This window comes from Nasonia vitripennis, assembly GCF_009193385.2.
Source record: "Nasonia vitripennis strain AsymCx chromosome 1 unlocalized genomic scaffold, Nvit_psr_1.1 chr1_random0005, whole genome shotgun sequence".
Lineage (NCBI taxonomy): Eukaryota > Metazoa > Arthropoda > Insecta > Hymenoptera > Pteromalidae > Nasonia > Nasonia vitripennis.
In genome coordinates, this window is record NW_022279591.1 from 3,555,759 (window position 1) to 3,580,772 (window position 25,014).

The 25,014-nt window shown below is 32.6% G+C and overlaps 1 protein-coding gene and 5 long non-coding RNA genes across 14 annotated transcripts in view; 2 read left to right on the forward strand and 4 right to left on the reverse strand.

Moving 5' to 3' along the window:
* Atg9 (autophagy-related protein 9) overlaps nucleotides 1–25,014 on the forward strand; it is a 230,902-nt gene that overhangs the window by 164,429 nt on the left and 41,459 nt on the right.
* On the reverse strand, nucleotides 204–3,441 carry LOC116415845. Its single transcript, XR_004226400.2, has 3 exons — nucleotides 1,394–3,441; nucleotides 1,155–1,319; nucleotides 204–1,080 (listed from the first exon to the last, which is right to left on the reverse strand). It is a non-coding gene; the product is annotated as an uncharacterized LOC116415845 (long non-coding RNA).
* On the reverse strand, nucleotides 5,746–7,160 carry LOC116415840. The gene is made up of 5 exons (XR_004226395.1): nucleotides 6,998–7,160; nucleotides 6,519–6,923; nucleotides 6,281–6,444; nucleotides 6,042–6,206; nucleotides 5,746–5,967 (listed from the first exon to the last, which is right to left on the reverse strand). It is a non-coding gene; the product is annotated as an uncharacterized LOC116415840 (long non-coding RNA).
* On the reverse strand, nucleotides 7,239–8,815 carry LOC116415841. Its single transcript, XR_004226396.2, has 3 exons — nucleotides 7,716–8,815; nucleotides 7,478–7,641; nucleotides 7,239–7,403 (listed from the first exon to the last, which is right to left on the reverse strand). It is a non-coding gene; the product is annotated as an uncharacterized LOC116415841 (long non-coding RNA).
* Nucleotides 11,188–13,108, reverse strand: LOC116415847. Its single transcript, XR_004226402.2, has 3 exons — nucleotides 12,121–13,108; nucleotides 11,882–12,046; nucleotides 11,188–11,807 (listed from the first exon to the last, which is right to left on the reverse strand). It is a non-coding gene; the product is annotated as an uncharacterized LOC116415847 (long non-coding RNA).
* Nucleotides 19,405–20,140, forward strand: LOC116415842. The gene is made up of 3 exons (XR_004226397.1): nucleotides 19,405–19,631; nucleotides 19,706–19,870; nucleotides 19,945–20,140. It is a non-coding gene; the product is annotated as an uncharacterized LOC116415842 (long non-coding RNA).

A 25,014-nucleotide genomic window follows, 5' to 3' on the forward strand; every position in this document is an offset into this window, starting at 1 on the left:
GAAGCAATATTTCACGCTATTTATCCATTTTTCGCGCATGCGCAGACGCACTTATAAACAAGAGAAAATTTTTTGATATACTCAACGTACGCAGTATTCCGAACATTTATTATGCTTCTGATACTGTAATAAATTTGTGTGAATAACTATAAAGTATCTTCTAGATAAATTTAATATTCAAAATAATAGGATTTACCGATGTGGCCGCCTCTAGAGATCACTGCAGAATGAGCACAGGAAGCAATATTTCACGCTATTTATCCATTTTTTCGCGCATCAGGGGACGACACTTATAAACAAGAGTAAATTTTTTTATATACTCAACGTACGCCGTATTCCGAACATTTCTTATGCTTCTGATACTGTAATAAATTTGTGTGAATAACTATAAACGTATATTCCAGATAAATTTAATACATAAAATAATACGATTTACCGATGTGGTCGCCTCTAGAGGTCACAGCAGAATGAGCACAGGAAGCAATATTTCACGCTATTTATCCATTTTTCGCGCATGCGCAGACGCACTTATAAACAAGAGAAAATTTTTTTATATACTCAACGTACGCAGTATTCCGAACATTTATTATGCTTCTGATACTGTAATAAATTTGTGTGAATAACTATAAAAGTATATTCCAGATAAATTTAATACATAAAATAATACGATTTACCGATGTGGTCGCTTTTAGAGGTCAGAGCAGAATGAGCGCAGGAACCAATATTTCACCCTAGTTATCCCTTTTTTGGCGCATGCACAGACGAAACTTATAAACAAGAGAACATTTTTTTTATATACTCAACGTACGCAGTATTCTGAACATTAATTATGCTTCTGATACTGTATTAAATTTGTGTGAATAAATATAAAAGAATATTCCAGATAAATTTAATATTTAAAATAATTGGGTTTACAGATTTGACCGCTTCCAGAGGTCAATTCAGAATGAGCGCAGGAACCAATATTACATACTCTTCATACATTTTCTTCTTGCATGCGCAGACGACACTTAGAAACCAGAGAAAATTTTTTTATAAACAACTTGCACAGTATTCTGAACATTTATTATGCTTCTGATACTGCAATAAATTTGTGTGAATAACTATAGAAGTATATTCCAGATAAATTTAATATTCTAAATAATAGGATTTACCGATGTGGCCGCCTCTAGAGGTCACAGCAGAAGGAGAACAGGAGGCAATATTTGACGCTATTTATCCATTTTTTGCGCATGAGGGGACGACACTTATAAACCAGAGAAAATTCTTTTATAAACTCAACTTGCACAGTATTCTGAATCTCTAGTTTACTTCTGATACTGCAATAAATTTGTGTGAATAACTATAGAAGTATATTCTAGATAAATTTAATATTCAAAATAATAGGATTTACCCATGTGGCCGCCTCTAGAGGTCACAGCAGAATGAGCACAGGAAGCAATATTTCACGCTATTTATCCATTTTTTCGCGCATGCGCAGACGACACTTATAAACAAGAGAAAATGGTTTTATATACTCAACGTACGCAGTATTCCGAACATTTATTATGCTTCTGATACTGTAATAAATTTGTGTGAATAACTATAAAAGTATCTTCTAGATAAATTTAATATTCTAAATAACAGGATTTATATGTGACCGCTTCTAGAGGTCACATCAGAATGAGCACAGGAGGCAATATTTGACGCTATTTATCCATTTTTTGCGCATGAGGGGACGACACTAATATTCAAAATAATAGGATTTATATGTGACCGCTTCTAGAGGTCACAGCAGAATGAGCACAGGAGGCAATATTTGACGCTATTTATCAATCACAATCACTTATAAACAAGAGAAAATTTTTTTATATACCCAACGTACGCAGTATTCCGAACATTTATTATGCTTCTGATCCTGCATTAAATTTGTGTGAATAACTATAAAAGTATATTCCAGATAAATTTAATATTCAAAATAATAGGATTTACCGATGTGGCCGCCTCTAGAGATCACTGCAGAATGAGCACAGGAAGCAATATTTCACGCTATTTATCCATTTTTTCGCGCATCAGGGGACGACACTTATAAACAAGAGAAAATTTTTTTATATACTCAACGTACGCCGTATTCCGAACATTTCTTATGCTTCTGATACTGTAATAAATTTGTGTGAATAACTATAAACGTATATTCCAGATAAATTTAATACATAAAATAATACGATTTACCGATGTGGTCGCCTCTAGAGGTCACAGCAGAATGAGCACAGGAGGCAATATTTGACGCTATTTATCCATTTTTCGCGCATGCGCAGACGCACTTATAAACAAGAGAAAATTTTTTTATATACTCAACGTACGCAGTATTCCGAACATTTATTATGCTTCTGATACTGTAATAAATTTGTGTGAATAACTATAAAAGTATATTCCAGATAAATTTAATACATAAAATAATACGATTTACCGATGTGGTCGCTTTTAGAGGTCAGAGCAGAATGAGCGCAGGAACCAATATTTCACCCTAGTTATCCCTTTTTTGGCGCATGCACAGACGAAACTTATAAACAAGAGAACATTTTTTTTATATACTCAACGTACGCAGTATTCTGAACATTAATTATGCTTCTGATACTGTATTAAATTTGTGTGAATAAATATAAAAGAATATTCCAGATAAATTTAATATTTAAAATAATTGGGTTTACAGATTTGACCGCTTCCAGAGGTCAATTCAGAATGAGCGTAGGAACCAATATTACATACTCTTCATACATTTTCTTCTTGCATGCGCAGACGACACTTAGAAACCAGAGAAAATTTTTTTATAAACAACTTGCACAGTATTCTGAACATTTATTATGCTTCTGATACTGCAATAAATTTGTGTGAATAACTATAGAAGTATATTCCAGATAAATTTAATATTCTAAATAATAGGATTTACCGATGTGGCCGCCTCTAGAGGTCACAGCAGAAGGAGAACAGGAGGCAATATTTGACGCTATTTATCCATTTTTTGCGCGTGAGGGGACGACACTTATAAACCAGAGAAAATTCTTTTATAAACTCAACTTGCACAGTATTCTGAATGTCTAGTTTACTTCTGATACTGCAATAAATTTGTGTGAATAACTATAGAAGTATATTCCAGATAAATTTAATATTCAAAATAATAGGATTTACCGATGTGGCCGCCTCTAGAAATCACTGCAGAATGAGCACAGGAAGCAATATTTCACGCTATTTATCTATTTTTTCGCGCATCAGGGGACGACACTTATAAACAAGAGAAAATTTTTTTATATACTCAACGTACGCCGTATTCCGAACATTTCTTATGCTTCTGATACTGTAATAAATTTGTGTGAATAACTATAAACGTATATTCCAGATAAATTTAATACATAAAATAATACGATTTACCGATGTGGTCGCCTCTAGAGGTCACAGCAGAATGAGCACAGGAAGCAATATTTCACGCTATTTATCCATTTTTCGCGCATGCGCAGACGCACTTATAAACAAGAGAAAATTTTTTTATATACTCAACGTACGCAGTATTCCGAACATTTATTATGCTTCTGATACTGTAATAAATTTGTGTGAATAACTATAAAAGTATATTCCAGATAAATTTAATACATAAAATAATACGATTTACCGATGTGGTCGCTTTTAGAGGTCAGAGCAGAATGAGCGCAGGAACCAATATTTCACCCTAGTTATCCCTTTTTTGGCGCATGCACAGACGAAACTTATAAACAAGAGAACATTTTTTTTATATACTCAACGTACGCAGTATTCTGAACATTAATTATGCTTCTGATACTGTATTAAATTTGTGTGAATAAATATAAAAGAATATTCCAGATAAATTTAATATTTAAAATAATTGGGTTTACAGATTTGACCGCTTCCAGAGGTCAATTCAGAATGAGCGCAGGAACCAATATTACATACTCTTCATACATTTTCTTCTTGCATGCGCAGACGACACTTAGAAACCAGAGAAAATTTTTTTATAAACTCAACTTGCACAGTATTCTGAACATTTATTATGCTTCTGATACTGCAATAAATTTGTGTGAATAACTATAGAAGTATATTCCAGATAAATTTAATATTCTAAATAATAGGATTTACCGATGTGGCCGCCTCTAGAGGTCACAGCAGAAGGAGAACAGGAGGCAATATTTGACGCTATTTATCCATTTTTTGCGCATGAGGGGACGACACTTATAAACCAGAGAAAATTCTTTTATAAACTCAACTTGCACAGTATTCTGAATCTCTAGTTTACTTCTGATACTGCAATAAATTTGTGTGAATAACTATAGAAGTATATTCTAGATAAATTTAATATTCAAAATAATAGGATTTACCCATGTGGCCGCCTCTAGAGGTCACAGCAGCATGAGCACAGGAAGCAATATTTCACGCTATTTATCCATTTTTCGCGCATGCGCAGACGCACTTATAAACAAGAGAAAATTTTTTTATAAACTCAACTTGCACAGTATTCTGAATCTCTAGTTTACTTCTGATACTGCAATAAATTTGTGTGAATAACTATAGAAGTATATTCTAGATAAATTTAATATTCAAAATAATAGGATTTACCCATGTGGCCGCCTCTAGAGGTCACAGCAGAATGAGCACAGGAAGCAATATTTCACGCTATTTATCCATTTTTCGCGCATGCGCAGACGCACTTATAAACAAGAGAAAATTTTTTTATATACTCAACGTACGCCGTATTCCGAACATTTCTTATGCTTCTGATACTGCAATAAATTTGTGTGAATAACTATACAAGTATATTCCAGATAAATTTAATACATAAAATAATACGATTTACCGATGTGGTCGCCTCTAGAGGTCACAGCAGAATGAGCACAGGAAGCAATATTTCACGCTATTTATCCATTTTTCGCGCATGCGCAGACGCACTTATAAACAAGAGAAAATTTTTTTATATACTCAACGTACGCAGTATTCCGAACATTTATTATGCTTCTGATACTGTAATAAATTTGTGTGAATAACTATAAAAGTATATTCCAGATAAATTTAATACATAAAATAATACGATTTACCGATGTGGTCGCTTTTAGAGGTCAGAGCAGAATGAGCGCAGGAAGCAATATTTCACGCTATTTATCCATTTTTTCGCGCATGAGGGGACGACACTTATAAACAAGAGAAAATTTTTTTATATACTCAACGTACGTCGTATTCCGAACATTTCTTATGCTTCTGATACTGTAATAAATTTGTGTGAATAACTATAAACGTATATTCCAGATAAATTTAATACATAAAATAATACGATTTACCGATGTGGTCGCCTCTAGAGGTCACAGCAGAATGAGCACAGGAACCAATATTTCACGCTATTTATCCATTTTTCGCGCATGCGCAGACGCACTTATAAACAAGAGAAAATTTTTTTATATACTCAACGTACGCAGTATTCCGAACATTTATTATGCTTCTGATACTGTAATAAATTTGTGTGAATAATTATAAAAGTATATTCCAGATAAATTTAATACATAAAATAATACGATTTACCGATGTGGTCGCTTTTAGAGGTCAGAGCAGAATGAGCGCAGGAACCAATATTTCACCCTAGTTATCCCTTTTTTGGCGCATGCACAGACGAAACTTATAAACAAGAGAACATTTTTTTTATATACTCAACGTACGCAGTATTCTGAACATTAATTATGCTTCTGATACTGTATTAAATTTGTGTGAATAAATATAAAAGGATATTCCAGATAAATTTAATATTTAAAATAATTGGGTTTACAGATTTGACCGCTTCCAGAGGTCAATTCAGAATGAGCGCAGGAACCAATATTACATACTCTTCATACATTTTCTTCTTGCATGCGCAGACGACACTTAGAAACCAGAGAAAATTTTTTTATAAACTCAACTTGCACAGTATTCTGAACATTTATTATGCTTCTGATACTGCAATAAATTTGTGTGAATAACTATCGAAGTATATTCCAGATAAATTTATTATTCTAAATAATAGGATTTACCGATGTGGCCGCCTCTAGAGGTCACAGCAGAAGGAGAACAGGAGGCAATATTTGACGCTATTTATCCATTTTTTGCGCATGAGGGGACGACACTTATAAACCAGAGAAAATTCTTTTATAAACTCAACTTGCACAGTATTCTGAATCTCTAGTTTACTTCTGATACTGCAATAAATTTGTGTGAATAACTATAGAAGTATATTCTAGATAAATTTAATATTCAAAATAATAGGATTTACCCATGTGGCCGCCTCTAGAGGTCACAGCAGAATGAGCACAGGAAGCAATATTTCACGCTATTTATCCATTTTTCGCGCATGCGCAGACGCACTTATAAACAAGAGAAAATTTTTTTATATACTCAACGTACGCCGTATTCCGAACATTTCTTATGCTTCTGATACTGTAATAAATTTGTGTGAATAACTATAAAAGTATATTCCAGATAAATTTAATACATAAAATAATACGATTTACCGATGTGGTCGCCTCTAGAGGTCACAGCAGAATGAGCACAGGAAGCAATATTTCACCCTAGTTATCCCTTTTTTGGCGCATGCACAGACGAAACTTATAAACAAGAGAACATTTTTTTTATATACTCAACGTACGCCGTATTCCGAACATTTCTTATGCTTCTGATACTGTAATAAATTTGTGTGAATAACTATAAAAGTATATTCCAGATAAATTTAATACATAAAATAATACGATTTACCGATGTGGTCGCCTCTAGAGGTCACAGCAGAATGAGCACAGGAAGCAATATTTCACGCTATTTATCCATTTTTCGCGCATGAGCAGACGCACTTATAAACAAGAGAAAATTTTTTTATATACTCAACGTACGCAGTATTCCGAACATTTATTATGCTTCTGATACTGTAATAAATTTGTGTGAATAAATATAAAAGGATATTCCAGATAAATTTAATATTTAAAATAATTGGGTTTACAGATTTGTCCGCTTCCACAGGTCAATTCAGAATGAGCGCAGGAACCAATATTACATACTCTTCATACATTTTCTTCTTGCATGCGCAGACGACACTTAGAAACCAGAGAAAATTTTTTTATAAACTCAACTTGCACTGTATTCTGAACATTTATTATGCTTCTGATACTGCAATAAATTTGTGTGAATAACTATCGAAGTATATTCCAGATAAATTTATTATTCTAAATAATAGGATTTACCGATGTGGCCGCCTCTAGAGGTCACAGCAGAAGGAGAACAGGAGGCAATATTTGACGCTATTTATCCATTTTTTGCGCATGAGGGGACGACACTTATAAACCAGAGAAAATTCTTTTATAAACTCAACTTGCACAGTATTCTGAATCTCTAGTTTACTTCTGATACTGCAATAAATTTGTGTGAATAACTTAAGAAGTATATTCTAGATAAATTTAATATTCAAAATAATAGGATTTACCCATGTGGCCGCCTCTAGAGGTCACAGCAGAATGAGCACAGGAAGCAATATTTCACGCTATTTATCCATTTTTCGCGCATGCGCAGACGCACTTATAAACAAGAGAAAATTCTTTTATAAACTCAACTTGCACAGTATTCTGAATCTCTAGTTTACTTCTGATACTGCAATAAATTTGTGTGAATAACTATAGAAGTATATTCTAGATAAATTTAATATTCAAAATAATAGGATTTACCCATGTGGCCGCCTCTAGAGGTCACAGCAGAATGAGCACAGGAAGCAATATTTCACGCTATTTATCCATTTTTCGCGCATGCGCAGACGCACTTATAAACAAGAGAAAATTTTTTTATATACTCAACGTACGCCGTATTCCGAACATTTCTTATGCTTCTGATACTGTAATAAATTTGTGTGAATAACTATAAAAGTATATTCCAGATAAATTTAATACATAAAATAATACGATTTACCGATGTGGTCGCCTCTAGAGGTCACAGCAGAATGAGCACAGGAAGCAATATTTCACGCTATTTATCCATTTTTCGCGCATGCGCAGACGCACTTATAAACAAGAGAAAATTTTTTTATATACTCAACGTACGCAGTATTCCGAACATTTATTATGCTTCTGATACTGTAATAAATTTGTGTGAATAACTATAAAAGTATCTTCTAGATAAATTTAATATTCAAAATAATAGGATTTACCGATGTGGCCGCCTCTAGAGATCACTGCAGAATGAGCACAGGAAGCAATATTTCACGCTATTTATCCATTTTTTCGCGCATCAGGGGACGACACTTATAAACAAGAGTAAATTTTTTTATATACTCAACGTACGCCGTATTCCGAACATTTCTTATGCTTCTGATACTGTAATAAATTTGTGTGAATAACTATAAACGTATATTCCAGATAAATTTAATACATAAAATAATACGATTTACCGATGTGGTCGCCTCTAGAGGTCACAGCAGAATGAGCACAGGAAGCAATATTTCACGCTATTTATCCATTTTTCGCGCATGCGCAGACGCACTTATAAACAAGAGAAAATTTTTTTATATACTCAACGTACGCAGTATTCCGAACATTTATTATGCTTCTGATACTGTAATAAATTTGTGTGAATAACTATAAAAGTATATTCCAGATAAATTTAATACATAAAATAATACGATTTACCGATGTGGTCGCTTTTAGAGGTCAGAGCAGAATGAGCGCAGGAACCAATATTTCACCCTAGTTATCCCTTTTTTGGCGCATGCACAGACGAAACTTATAAACAAGAGAACATTTTTTTTATATACTCAACGTACGCAGTATTCTGAACATTAATTATGCTTCTGATACTGTATTAAATTTGTGTGAATAAATATAAAAGAATATTCCAGATAAATTTAATATTTAAAATAATTGGGTTTACCGATGTGGCCGCCTCTAGAGGTCACAGCAGAAGGAGAACAGGAGGCAATATTTGACGCTATTTATCCATTTTTTGCGCGTGAGGGGACGACACTTATAAACCAGAGAAAATTTTTTTATAAACAACTTGCACAGTATTCTGAACATTTATTATGCTTCTGATACTGCAATAAATTTGTGTGAATAACTATAGAAGTATATTCCAGATAAATTTAATATTCTAAATAATAGGATTTACCGATGTGGCCGCCTCTAGAGGTCACAGCAGAAGGAGAACAGGAGGCAATATTTGACGCTATTTATCCATTTTTTGCGCATGAGGGGACGACACTTATAAACCAGAGAAAATTCTTTTATAAACTCAACTTGCACAGTATTCTGAATCTCTAGTTTACTTCTGATACTGCAATAAATTTGTGTGAATAACTATAGAAGTATATTCTAGATAAATTTAATATTCAAAATAACAGGATTTATATGTGACCGCTTCTAGAGGTCACATCAGAATGAGCACAGGAGGCAATATTTGACGCTATTTATCCATTTTTTGCGCATGAGGGGACGACACTAATATTCAAAATAATAGGATTTATATGTGACCGCTTCTAGAGGTCACAGCAGAATGAGCACAGGAGGCAATATTTGACGCTATTTATCAATCACAATCACTTATAAACAAGAGAAAATTTTTTTATATACCCAACGTACGCAGTATTCCGAACATTTATTATGCTTCTGATCCTGCATTAAATTTGTGTGAATAACTATAAAAGTATATTCCAGATAAATTTAATATTCAAAATAATAGGATTTACCGATGTGGCCGCCTCTAGAGATCACTGCAGAATGAGCACAGGAAGCAATATTTCACGCTATTTATCCATTTTTTCGCGCATCAGGGGACGACACTTATAAACAAGAGAAAATTTTTTTATATACTCAACGTACGCCGTATTCCGAACATTTCTTATGCTTCTGATACTGTAATAAATTTGTGTGAATAACTATAAACGTATATTCCAGATAAATTTAATACATAAAATAATACGATTTACCGATGTGGTCGCCTCTAGAGGTCACAGCAGAATGAGCACAGGAGGCAATATTTGACGCTATTTATCCATTTTTCGCGCATGCGCAGACGCACTTATAAACAAGAGAAAATTTTTTTATATACTCAACGTACGCAGTATTCCGAACATTTATTATGCTTCTGATACTGTAATAAATTTGTGTGAATAACTATAAAAGTATATTCCAGATAAATTTAATACATAAAATAATACGATTTACCGATGTGGTCGCTTTTAGAGGTCAGAGCAGAATGAGCGCAGGAACCAATATTTCACCCTAGTTATCCCTTTTTTGGCGCATGCACAGACGAAACTTATAAACAAGAGAACATTTTTTTTATATACTCAACGTACGCAGTATTCTGAACATTAATTATGCTTCTGATACTGTATTAAATTTGTGTGAATAAATATAAAAGAATATTCCAGATAAATTTAATATTTAAAATAATTGGGTTTACAGATTTGACCGCTTCCAGAGGTCAATTCAGAATGAGCGTAGGAACCAATATTACATACTCTTCATACATTTTCTTCTTGCATGCGCAGACGACACTTAGAAACCAGAGAAAATTTTTTTATAAACAACTTGCACAGTATTCTGAACATTTATTATGCTTCTGATACTGCAATAAATTTGTGTGAATAACTATAGAAGTATATTCCAGATAAATTTAATATTCTAAATAATAGGATTTACCGATGTGGCCGCCTCTAGAGGTCACAGCAGAAGGAGAACAGGAGGCAATATTTGACGCTATTTATCCATTTTTTGCGCGTGAGGGGACGACACTTATAAACCAGAGAAAATTCTTTTATAAACTCAACTTGCACAGTATTCTGAATGTCTAGTTTACTTCTGATACTGCAATAAATTTGTGTGAATAACTATAGAAGTATATTCCAGATAAATTTAATATTCAAAATAATAGGATTTACCGATGTGGCCGCCTCTAGAAATCACTGCAGAATGAGCACAGGAAGCAATATTTCACGCTATTTATCTATTTTTTCGCGCATCAGGGGACGACACTTATAAACAAGAGAAAATTTTTTTATATACTCAACGTACGCCGTATTCCGAACATTTCTTATGCTTCTGATACTGTAATAAATTTGTGTGAATAACTATAAACGTATATTCCAGATAAATTTAATACATAAAATAATACGATTTACCGATGTGGTCGCCTCTAGAGGTCACAGCAGAATGAGCACAGGAAGCAATATTTCACGCTATTTATCCATTTTTCGCGCATGCGCAGACGCACTTATAAACAAGAGAAAATTTTTTTATATACTCAACGTACGCAGTATTCCGAACATTTATTATGCTTCTGATACTGTAATAAATTTGTGTGAATAACTATAAAAGTATATTCCAGATAAATTTAATACATAAAATAATACGATTTACCGATGTGGTCGCTTTTAGAGGTCAGAGCAGAATGAGCGCAGGAACCAATATTTCACCCTAGTTATCCCTTTTTTGGCGCATGCACAGACGAAACTTATAAACAAGAGAACATTTTTTTTATATACTCAACGTACGCAGTATTCTGAACATTAATTATGCTTCTGATACTGTATTAAATTTGTGTGAATAAATATAAAAGAATATTCCAGATAAATTTAATATTTAAAATAATTGGGTTTACAGATTTGACCGCTTCCAGAGGTCAATTCAGAATGAGCGCAGGAACCAATATTACATACTCTTCATACATTTTCTTCTTGCATGCGCAGACGACACTTAGAAACCAGAGAAAATTTTTTTATAAACTCAACTTGCACAGTATTCTGAACATTTATTATGCTTCTGATACTGCAATAAATTTGTGTGAATAACTATAGAAGTATATTCCAGATAAATTTAATATTCTAAATAATAGGATTTACCGATGTGGCCGCCTCTAGAGGTCACAGCAGAAGGAGAACAGGAGGCAATATTTGACGCTATTTATCCATTTTTTGCGCATGAGGGGACGACACTTATAAACCAGAGAAAATTCTTTTATAAACTCAACTTGCACAGTATTCTGAATCTCTAGTTTACTTCTGATACTGCAATAAATTTGTGTGAATAACTATAGAAGTATATTCTAGATAAATTTAATATTCAAAATAATAGGATTTACCCATGTGGCCGCCTCTAGAGGTCACAGCAGCATGAGCACAGGAAGCAATATTTCACGCTATTTATCCATTTTTCGCGCATGCGCAGACGCACTTATAAACAAGAGAAAATTTTTTTATATACTCAACGTACGCCGTATTCCGAACATTTCTTATGCTTCTGATACTGTAATAAATTTGTGTGAATAACTATAAAAGTATATTCCAGATAAATTTAATACATAAAATAATACGATTTACCGATGTGGTCGCCTCTAGAGGTCACAGCAGAATGAGCACAGGAAGCAATATTTCACGCTATTTATCCATTTTTCGCGCATGCGCAGACGCACTTATAAACAAGAGAAAATTTTTTTATATACTCAGCGTACGCAGTATTCCGAACATTTATTATGCTTCTGATACTGTAATAAATTTGTGTGAATAACTATAAAAGTATCTTCTAGATAAATTTAATATTCTAAATAACAGGATTTATATGTGACCGCTTCTAGAGGTCACATCAGAATGAGCACAGGAGGCAATATTTGACGCTATTTATCCATTTTTTGCGCATGAGGGGACGACACTAATATTCAAAATAATAGGATTTATATGTGACCGCTTCTAGAGGTCACAGCAGAATGAGCACAGGAGGCAATATTTGACGCTATTTATCAATCACAGTCACTTATAAACAAGAGAAAATTTTTTTATATATCCAACGTACGCAGTATACCGAACATTTATTATGCTTCTGATCCTGCATTAAATTTGTGTGAATAACTATAAAAGTATATTCCAGATAAATTTAATATTCTAAATAACAGGATTTATATGTGACCGCTTCTAGAGGTCACATCAGAATGAGCACAGGAGGCAATATTTGACGCTATTTATCCATTTTTTGCGCATGAGGGGACGACACTAATATTCAAAATAATAGGATTTATATGTGACCGCTTCTAGAGGTCACAGCAGAATGAGCACAGGAGGCAATATTTGACGCTATTTATCAATCACAATCACTTATAAACAAGAGAAAATTTTTTTATATACCCAACGTACGCAGTATTCTGAACATTTATTATGCTTCTGATCCTGCATTAAATTTGTGTGAATAACTATAAAAGTATATTCCAGATAAATTTAATATTCAAAATAATAGGATTTACCGATGTGGCCGCCTCTAGAGATCACTGCAGAATGAGCACAGGAAGCAATATTTCACGCTATTTATCCATTTTTCGCGCATGCGCAGACGCACTTATAAACAAGAGAAAATTTTTTTATATACTCAACGTACGCCGTATTCCGAACATTTCTTATGCTTCTGATACTGTAATAAATTTGTGTGAATAACTATAAAAGTATATTCCAGATAAATTTAATACATAAAATAATACGATTTACCGATGTGGTCGCCTCTAGAGGTCACAGCAGAATGAGCACAGGAAGCAATATTTCACGCTATTTATCCATTTTTCGCGCATGCGCAGACGAAACTTATAAACAAGAGAACATTTTTTTTATATACTCAACGTACGCAGTATTCTGAACATTAATTATGCTTCTGATACTGTATTAAATTTGTGTGAATAAATATAAAAGAATATTCCAGATAAATTTAATATTTAAAATAATTGGGTTTACAGATTTGACCGCTTCCAGAGGTCAATTCAGAGTGAGCGCTGGAACCAATATTTCACCCTAGTTATCCCTTTTTTGGCGCATGCACAGACGAAACTTATAAACAAGAGAAAATTTTTTTATATACCCAACGTACGCAGTATTCCGAACATTTATTATGCTTCTGATCCTGCATTAAATTTGTGTGAATAACTATAAAAGTATATTCCAGATAAATTTAATATTCTAAATAACAGGATTTATATGTGACCGCTTCTAGAGGTCACATCAGAATGAGCACAGGAGGCAATATTTGACGCTATTTATCCATTTTTTGCGCATGAGGGGACGACACTAATATTCAAAATAATAGGATTTATATGTGACCGCTTCTAGAGGTCACAGCAGAATGAGCACAGGAGGCAATATTTGACGCTATTTATCAATCACAATCACTTATAAACAAGAGAAAATTTTTTTATATACCCAACGTACGCCGTATTCCGAACATTTCTTATGCTTCTGATACTGTAATAAATTTGTGTGAATAACTATAAAAGTATATTCCAGATAAATTTAATACATAAAATAATACGATTTACCGATGTGGTCGCCTCTAGAGGTCACAGCAGAATGAGCACAGGAAGCAATATTTCACGCTATTTATCCATTTTTCGCGCATGCGCAGACGCACTTATAAACAAGAGAAAATTTTTTTATATACTCAACGTACGCCGTATTCCGAACATTTCTTATGCTTCTGATACTGTAATAAATTTGTGTGAATAACTATAAAAGTATATTCCAGATAAATTTAATACATAAAATAATACGATTTACCGATGTGGTCGCCTCTAGAGGTCACAGCAGAATGAGCACAGGAAGCAATATTTCACGCTATGTATCCATTTTTCGCGCATGCGCAGACGAAACTTATAAACAAGAGAACATTTTTTTTATATACTCAACGTACGCAGTATTCTGAACATTAATTATGCTTCTGATACTGTATTAAATTTGTGTGAATAAATATAAAAGAATATTCCAGATAAATTTAATATTTAAAATAATTGGGTTTACAGATTTGACCGCTTCCAGAGGTCAATTCAGAATGAGCGCAGGAACCAATATTTCACCCTAGTTATCCCTTTTTTGGCGCATGCACAGACGAAACTTATAAACAAGAGAACATTCTTTTTATATACTCAACGTACGCAGTATTCTGAACATTAATTATGCTTCTGATACTGTATTAAAGGCTATAGCCGGGTTACTATGGTGAAATGGCCCCCTTGGAAAATGTATATATGTTATATACCATTCGATGGGGGATAAAAAAAACTCCCATAGCCAAATTTTTAGCTCTCTGCCTAGTGCGCATGCGCAGTAACGTCGATAAACGTGTTTTTTTGATTTTATTTTTTTCTGAAGTCCCTGTAGGATAAAAATTTTTTTAAAAATTCACATTGGTGTATTTTTATGTCATGAATAACTGCAATTTTTTTGGGATTACATAACCTCAAATATCGGATCTAAAAAAATTATTAAAGTTTTCAATCGATATTTTGACCCCCTTGTTTTTGAGGTGCAACTTTTTAAGTAGACTTTTTTTGTGTACTTTTTCCCGTTCTTTACGATGGCACTAACGTTTTTTCCTTAAAAATGGTGGCACAACTCGATTTGAGCCAAAAACTGATTTTTTTGCCATTTTTTCACGTTTTTAGCTGGTTATGTTACAATTTAGTTACTAAAGTGACTCCTTTTGAGTAGTTTTGCATATCTTCCCATGAAAACATAATCAAATGAAATATTTTGTTCGCTCCAAGCCGTATTTTTTATATTATCTTACGTTTTCAATGATGGTCTTATCAGAATTTGAGGTAATAAAGGGTTTCTCTCTATATATAAAAAGAATATCGCCGCTGTCAGTGTCTGCTTTTCTCTTTAACCTAAAAATGCCCTCATTTGAGTGATTTAACGCCGAAAAAGGCCATTTTTGGTACCATGTAACCCAAAACTAACCTAAAAATGTCATAATGCAAGGGTTTTCACGCAAAAAAGCCTGTTTTTAGCTAAACATAGCCTTGAAATCGATCGTTTGAGGGTACTTTTGGCGTCTTGTGGTCTTAAAAAGGCCATATTTGGCTTATCTGCCTCTACTTAATTGATTATTCAAAATCTATTGACAGTAATAATTATCAGGTAAAAAGGAATTGAAGTTAAGTATGTTCAATTCGTACAAAGTATAATTTATTATCTTCATAGGCTATTTAAAATAAATTATGGAACGTATACACGTAGCTTTTTAAAAATAACGAATGTTCACAATAGAAAAAATGATTCACTCATCATTGTCACTATCTTCATCAATACACACTTCAATTTGATCATTAAGAAACATTTTAGACAGAATTTCAGCTGGTCGTATGATTTTTGATAAATATCTTCCATGTGAAAGATAATAGATTATGGCAGCAATATGCGCACAACATCCTATAGTACGGTTACCGTTAGCACAATCACAACAGTGTCTTAAGATGCTAGAATAACCAATACCATTTGGTTTATACTCAACGAAACATTTGTATTGTTTTCTGTTAATATGCCTGGATTGAACTTCAAGTTTGAGAATATTGTTAGTCTCTTTTGAATATCCAATCTTCAAATTATTATCTGCGTCAAGCATTTCCGCTAAGTAAGATATTGTCTGTTTAAGCTGATATGTTCCTGTAAACAGAATTTTCAAATCTTTTATTGTTAATTCAGGAAAGTCTGGTAAATCATCCGAAGTTATTATTTTAAATGGTAGTTTCCGACGACTCCATCTTTTGTCTGCTACTAAAACTGCTAATGTATTTTCAACATTTTTTCTAGATTGCATAGCACTAAATATTTCATCTTGCATGTCTTCATCAGAATCTAGGCGTTTGCCAAACAAGTTATTTAAGTAGCAAGAAATTTTACAATAAGATCCAGTATTTTTCACCATTGTATTATCAAGTTTGTGATCTAATAACCTATATTTTTTCTTTTGAACTCCGTGCACTGCTGCAACAACCCATCGCAGTTTTGTCGTGAATCTTGTTTCATTTGATTCTTGCGTAGAAAGTTGAGATTTTGAACCTTTGAGTGCAGGCATCAAAACAATATAACCCATATTTTCTAATTTTTGTTTAATGTCCCTGAAACCTCTATCCAGTATAAAAATGTCCCCTTGGCGAAGAAGTTTCTGTAAAATATTCTGCTTCTCTTCCAATATTTCAATCAGTGTTGTAGCATCATTTTTATTTGCAAGATATGGACCTAACTGGTCAACAACATAACCATTAGTAGTACATATAGTAAATGGTTTAGTCAGAGGAACTTTTTTTTGGCCTGAATAAGATTTTCTTTGGTACTCGTTATTAGAGCTTTTTTCATGCCTTATATAAGTACCATCAGCAATCAAAATAAGTTGTTTACCAGGATGTAATTTCTTTGCCATATTAGAAGTTTGATTTTCAATCAATTCATTTCTGTCTACATTTTCTAATCCAAAGTGTTTTGGTAGTAAATCTTTTTCGAAAGATAATAATACTGATTGACAAAAACGAGATACTTGTTGTTCGCTTTCAATGTCAAATATTGTAGAGATGAGCGAGTTAGAATTCCCAGAGCGCATTTTGAATAAAAATACGACAATGGCTTGTGTCGCTGTCCTTACACAGGAATTCTTCAGAGAAGTGAGTTGATCTTTAAGATAATTAATATTTTCCCACGTTAATCCCGTAAAAACTTTCAATTTTTTTTTAGGCATGGAAAATTCAGCTACTGTATCTAATAAAGTTTCGTCTGCTTTCATTGATAACTGACTCAAAAATTGTAGTAATTCATCAATATATACCGTACTTGTAGTGGAAAAAATATTAATTTTATTTAGTTCATCTTCATAAAATCTTTTTTTAATTAAATGTGTGCAACAGCATCTATTGCCATGTGGAATAAAAACATTCATTTTACTATAAACTTGAATTCGGGCCTCTAAAGGAACTAATATATTATTAGTCTGTTTTTGGTACCCACAAACAAAGCAATATTTATGTGTCGCAATCGTCCTTTGAATAAGTAATTCCGTGGTTGCTCGTACTTTTTGTTCCTTTATTGTGTATACAGATGATTGTGTACTTTCCTGAGATGATGAAGTGACAGTTAGCTGAGAAAATGATTCAGAAACATTTGAATCTTGAGACGAAGCAGTTGCTGGAACATTAACCTTTTTAGGTTTAGAGCTTGATATGTATTTGGCTAATCGCTTTCTACATGAATCACAAATTACATCATGGATGTAAATATCTTTATTTGATAATTGTTTAGCATATTCGATTTCAACTTCAGATTCGATTTCCTTTTCTCGACCAATTGATTTTCTAATATAAATATTACACATGGCACATCTTCGATCATCGCGTTTCCTGATGTTATCTGACTCTTCATTACTATTAGATGCCATATTTATTTAACCATTAGACAAGAAGATCACTTCTGAAATAATAAAATATAAATATTTTACAATACATTTAAAAATGCTGTAAGTTAGTTTTTCAAAATCTAAAAAAATTGTTTGCCTTTTTTTAAATTAAAAACTAGAATGAATAATAAATATTACAAAAATATTATAATCTAAGTTCTTGTATAATCCAGTTTTCTCAGTAGCTTTACATGAAAAGTAAAAAAATAATATTGCCTAGTAAAAGTGAAATAAGTTGTATTTCATTTATAAGTTTTTTAAGCAAATAATTTTTTTTTGTCATAAAAACTGTATTGAAGTGCTTGCACCTAGTGATTTTATAAAATCAACAAACCTATGAAATTATTATATTCAATTTGTTTTTTTGTAAAAATATGTTCTTGTATACAAAAAAAGTCTACTTAAAAAGTTGCACCTCAAAAACAAGGGGGTCAAAATATCGATTGAAAACTTTAATAATTTTTTTAGATCCGATATTTGAGGTTATGTAATCCCAAAAAAATTGCAGTTATTCATGACATAAAAATACACCAATGTGAATTTTTAAAAAAATTTTTATCCTACAGGGACTTCAGAAAAAAATAAAATCAAAAAAACACGTTTATCGACGTTACTGCGCATGCGCACTAGGCAGAGAGCTAAAAATTTGGCTATGGGAGTTTTTTTTATCCCCCATCGAATGGTATATAACATATATACATTTTCCAAGGGGGCCATTTCACCATAGTAACCCGGCTATAGCCTTTAATACAGTATCAGAAGCATAATTAATGTTCAGAATACTGCGTACGTTGAGTATATAAAAAAAATGTTCTCTTGTTTATAAGTTTCGTCTGTGCATGCGCCAAAAAAGGGATAACTAGGGTGAAATATTGGTTCCTGCGTTCATTCTGAATTGACCTCTGGAAGCGGTCAAATCTGTAAACCCAATTATTTTAAATATTAAATTTATCTGGAATATTCTTTTATATTTATTCACACAAATTTAATACAGTATCAGAAGCATAATTAATGTTCAGAATACTGCGTACGTTGAGTATATAAAAAAAATGTTCTCTTGTTTATAAGTTTCGTCTGCGCATGCGCGAAAAATGGATACATAGCGTGAAATATTGCTTCCTGTGCTCATTCTGCTGTGACCTCTAGAGGCGACCACATCGGTAAATCGTATTATTTTATGTATTAAATTTATCTGGAATATACTTTTATAGTTATTCACACAAATTTATTACAGTATCAGAAGCATAAGAAATGTTCGGAATACGGCGTACGTTGAGTATATAAAAAAATTTTCTCTTGTTTATAAGTGCGTCTGCGCATGCGCGAAAAATGGATAAATAGCGTGAAATATTGCTTCCTGTGCTCATTCTGCTGTGACCTCTAGAGGCGGCCACATGGGTAAATCCTATTATTTTGAATATTAAATTTATCTAGAATATACTTCTATAGTTATTCACACAAATTTATTGCAGTATCAGAAGTAAACTAGAGATTCAGAATACTGTGCAAGTTGAGTTTATAAAAGAATTTTCTCTGGTTTATAAGTGTCGTCCCCTCATGCGCAAAAAATGGATAAATAGCGTCAAATATTGCCTCCTGTTCTCCTTCTGCTGTGACCTCTAGAGGCGGCCACATCGGTAAATCCTATTATTTAGAATATTAAATTTATCTGGAATATACTTCTATAGTTATTCACACAAATTTATTGCAGTATCAGAAGCATAATAAATGTTCAGAATACTGTGCAAGTTGAGTTTATAAAAAAATTTTCTCTGGTTTCTAAGTGTCGTCTGCGCATGCAAGAAGAAAATGTATGAAGAGTATGTAATATTGGTTCCTGCGCTCATTCTGAATTGACCTCTGGAAGCGGTCAAATCTGTAAACCCAATTATTTTAAATATTAAATTTATCTGGAATATTCTTTTATATTTATTCACACAAATTTAATACAGTATCAGAAGCATAATTAATGTTCAGAATACTGCGTACGTTGAGTATATAAAAAAAATGTTGTAAAAAAAAATGTTTGTAATTTTTTTAGATCCGATATTTGAGGTTATGTAATCCCAAAAAAATTGCAGTTATTCATGACATAAAAATACACCAATGTGAATTTTTAAAAAAATTTTTATCCTATAGGGACTTCAGAAAAAAATAAAATCAAAAAAACACGTTTATCGACGTTACTGCGCATGCGCACTAGGCAGAGAGCTAAAAATTTGGCTATGGGAGTTTTTTTTTATCCCCCATCGAATGGTATATAACATATATACATTTTCCAAGGGGGCCATTTCACCATAGTAACCCGGCTATAGCCTTTAATATTCAAAATAATAGGATTTACCGATGTGGCCGCCTCTAGAGGTCACAGCAGAATGAGCACAGGAAGCAATATTTCACGCTATTTATCCATTTTTTCGCGCATGCGCAGACGACACTTATAAACAAGAGAAAATGGTTTTATATACTCAACGTACGCAGTATTCCGAACATTTATTATGCTTCTGATACTGTAATAAATTTGTGTGAATAACTATAGAAGTATATTCTAGATAAATTTAATATTCAAAATAATAGGATTTACCGATGTGGCCGCCTCTAGAGGTCACAGCAGAATGAGCACAGGAAGCAATATTTCACGCTATTTATCCATTTTTTCGCGCATGCGCAGACGACACTTATAAACAAGAGAAAATGGTTTTATATACTCAACGTACGCAGTATTACGAACAGTTATTATGCTTCCGATACTGCAATAAATTTGTGTGAATAACTATAAAAGTATATTCCAGATAAATTTAATATTCAAAATAATAGGATTTACATATGTGACCGCTTCTAGTGGTCACAGCAGAATGAGCACAGGAATCAATATTTCACGATTGTTATCCCTTTTTTTGGCGCATGCGCACACGACACTTATAAACCAGAGAAAATTCTTTTATAAACTCAACTTGCACAGTATTCTGAACATTTATTATGCTTCCGATACTGCAATAAATTTGTGTGAATAACTATAAAAGTATATTCCAGATAAATTTAATATTCAAAATAATAGGATTTACATATGTGACCGCTTCTAGTGGTCACAGCAGAATGAACACAGGAAACAATATTTCGCGATAGTTATCCCTTTTTTGGCGCATGCGCAGACTACACTTATAAACCAGAGAAAATTCTTTTATAATCTCAACTTGCACAGTATTCTGAATCTCTAGTTTACTTCTGATACTGCAATAAATTTGTGTGAATAACTATAGAAGTATATTCTAGATAAATTTAATATTCAAAATAATAGGATTTACTGATGTGGCCGCCTCTAGAGGTCACAGCAGAAGGAGAACAGGAGGCAATATTTGACGCTATTTATCCATTTTTTGCGCATGAGGGGACGACACTTATAAACAAGAGAAAATTTTTTGCATAAACTCAACGTGCAGAGTATTCTGAACGTTTAGTCTACTTCTGGACACGAGTGCTCAAAACATCACCCGAGCCTGAAAAAGCCACTTTCCCCTTGTTGCACACCGTACTTTTTATGATAAGTGCACGAATAGGCCACTTATCATGCATATAAAAGGAATTGAAAATTCGAGGAATTTTCAAAGTAAAACAATAGTATATTGAAAATTTTCAAAATTTCAAAAATTTTCAAAATTTCGTAAATTTTGGTTATTTTGAAAATTTTAATAATTTCGATTACTTTTCAAATTTTAGAATTTTTGAAAATTCTGAAAATCTTAAAAATTTCGAAAATGTTGTAAATACTTATATAGGTCCATCAGATAGGCTGCAGAGTGAGGAAAAAACTACTATGGTGAAAGGAAAAGACTTTTTCCTCCTAAGGGTGTAATTTTTTCCAGAAAAATTTACTTCTTCGGGAGGAACAATTTTTGCCTCCCAAGGGAGTATTTTTTCCCGCTGCAAGGAAAACCTCGATTTTTCATTCATTCTACATGCATGGAAACTGGCCTTTTTCATGCACGTATGGTGAAAAACATATTGTTCAATCATAAGATGTACTGCTTATCTATCTATAACGTACAATAATTCATGCATTCGATATTCTAGTAATCGATACATTGCTTCAGGAGTACTTACAAATCAGGTATTAATATATTGCTTAATTATAATCTTTTTTTCCGTGTATACAGTCGTTATCAAAACTAGAATACACATCAATGTTACTCATTTAATAAAATGCGCAATCATGGCTTTTAAAACAATATTTAAATAAATATTTGACGCACTGTACAGTTGAGCACACTTTAACGTTGTAATGCGATAGTTAAAATTAAATAATAAATATAGATTATATGGAACAATAGATCTAATTTCTACGTATATTTTCTTGTTTTTAATTTTCAACATTATTCTTTGACCGTCATTTCGTTATCGGTAAACCGGATAACCACTTGTATTGAAATTGGTTCCATCATTAAAAGGTTTTTCAAATTTTTTTATCATTATTCGTGCATGGCAAGTTGATATTATAATCACCATTATCAGATTCGTCAATTGTATAATATATATAAAACTGCTCACACTCAGTTTCATTCGAATACTTTTATTAATCTGCTGCAGCAAAATATAATCTTGAATTTTATATAATGTTGACAATTTATTTGTTTATAAAAGATTACTTTTTTCGCAATAGCATTATTCTAGCTGATAAAGCAGACTAAATTACTCCTGATAAATGTTGCACTACAGGATAATCTACACTATATTAAAACACTAAAATAAGCAATTATGTAAAGATTCACAGGAACTAGTGAATCATTCTGGGATGATGATTATTTTATAATAGATATGTGATACAAACATAAATACATAATCCTACTGAAAGAAATCAGAAAAAAATTAAGTACACTTTTTCGATGAAGAATGGTTCACAAAAAGTGACCGGGTCATAAAACATTTTACAAAAATATTTGTATTCACGTTTGAACTATAATAGCCACTTTATTCCCTGAAAAGCGGGATTAAAATAGCATTTTATTCCCACATATTTTTTTCCCCGCAAATTTACTTTATTCCCGCATTATAATAATTAAAATAAAGTAAATTCGCGGAAAATAAACTCTTTATTAACGCAAAATGCGAGAAATAAACTTTTTATCCCCGCAAAATTTTTGAAAATTTAGAAAAAAAATGTTAAAAAGTAGAAAAATTATAAAAAAAATGTTGAATATTTTGAATTTTTAAGAAAACTTATATTAATTTATTCAATTTAGCTGTTGTAGGTCCCACTTTTTAAGAAATAAAGTGGCTACACAGTTCAGTCGTGATTAATGCAATAAATGCAAGTCGATTATTCCCTCGGATGATTTACTGTCCTCGCTGATTTACTCACCCTCGGAATTAATTAACGACTTTACTCCCTTGTTGCATAATGTACTATTTTTGCCCGCTTTTCTCCAGCCGGTCAAAAGAAGTTCACTTTAAGCCCCCTTTTAAGGTCAAAAAGACGCAGAAATCGTGCATGTGTTACAAAAGGTTGCATTTTCCCAATTCTTTTTGTGCCATCTTTTACAAAAAGGTTTTTTCATAAAAGTACACGGGCTGTTTTGTAGTAAATTAAATTTTGAATAAATTTACAGTATCTAAAAATTCTAAATACCCAATTGAAGAAAGTTTTTCTAGTAGCGAAGCCTAATTCACCAAAAATTAACTTTCCGTCCGTGCGCAGGATCTGATGTTCATAAAAAGTGAACTTATATTACACATCATACTTGCTCAAACCAACTTTTTCTAGTCAAATTTACTATTTATAATAAATATACTATATTCTACTTGGTCACCATGTATATGAATCTTTAGACATACTTTTGTAGACCAATAAAGGTAGAAACTGATATTTCTTCACAACACCTAGACTAAATTCTTGAAAAAATGAACTTTTTACACTTTTTTTCCATGAAATACTTGGACAATGACTATACATGTTCAATATAGTATATTCTAAGCCATCACTGAGCATATGTATATATTATATGTATGTATATTTGATATTTTATTCCCTCTGTGTATATATATATATATATATATATATATATATATATATATATATATATATATATATATATATATATATATATATATATATATATATATAACTCATCATTGTGTAGTCTCCTATATTACTATATTCTATACAATGCCTAAACTAAATTTTTGAAATTACCTTATCTTAAATATCATACATGCTTGAACCAACTTAGTAATATAGGAGACTACACAATGATGAGTTACACAATCTGTACGCGTCACCAAATATTAACAGAATAATAAAATCGCGCAGATTGGGATGGGCAGGGCACGTAGCGAGAATGGGAGACGACCGTACGGCAGCGCGTGTCATGAAGGGCAGGCCGATGGTAACGCGACCTCTAGGTAGACCTAGACGTAGATGGGAGGACAACGTAAAAGCGGATCTAGTAGAAATAGGACGGGTGGGTGTCGATCGGAGAGGTGCATCTTGGGTGGGGTTGACACAAGATAGGGCAGCGTGGAAGGCTTGCGTAGATGAGGCGATGAACTTTCGAGTTCCAAATGCCATGTAAAAAAAAAAAAAATAGAATATAGTATATTCGATATATGTATATATATACTGATATTCGACTGAAAAAAGTTGGTTCAAGCAAGTATGATGTGTAATATCCTCGCTTCCTAGGAAGAGTAGCACTGTTCAAATTTCCCGTCATATGTAGCACAACTCATTTGACGCACGCTAGACTAGCACAACTTAAAATTTTCCTCGAAGACTAGCACAACTTAA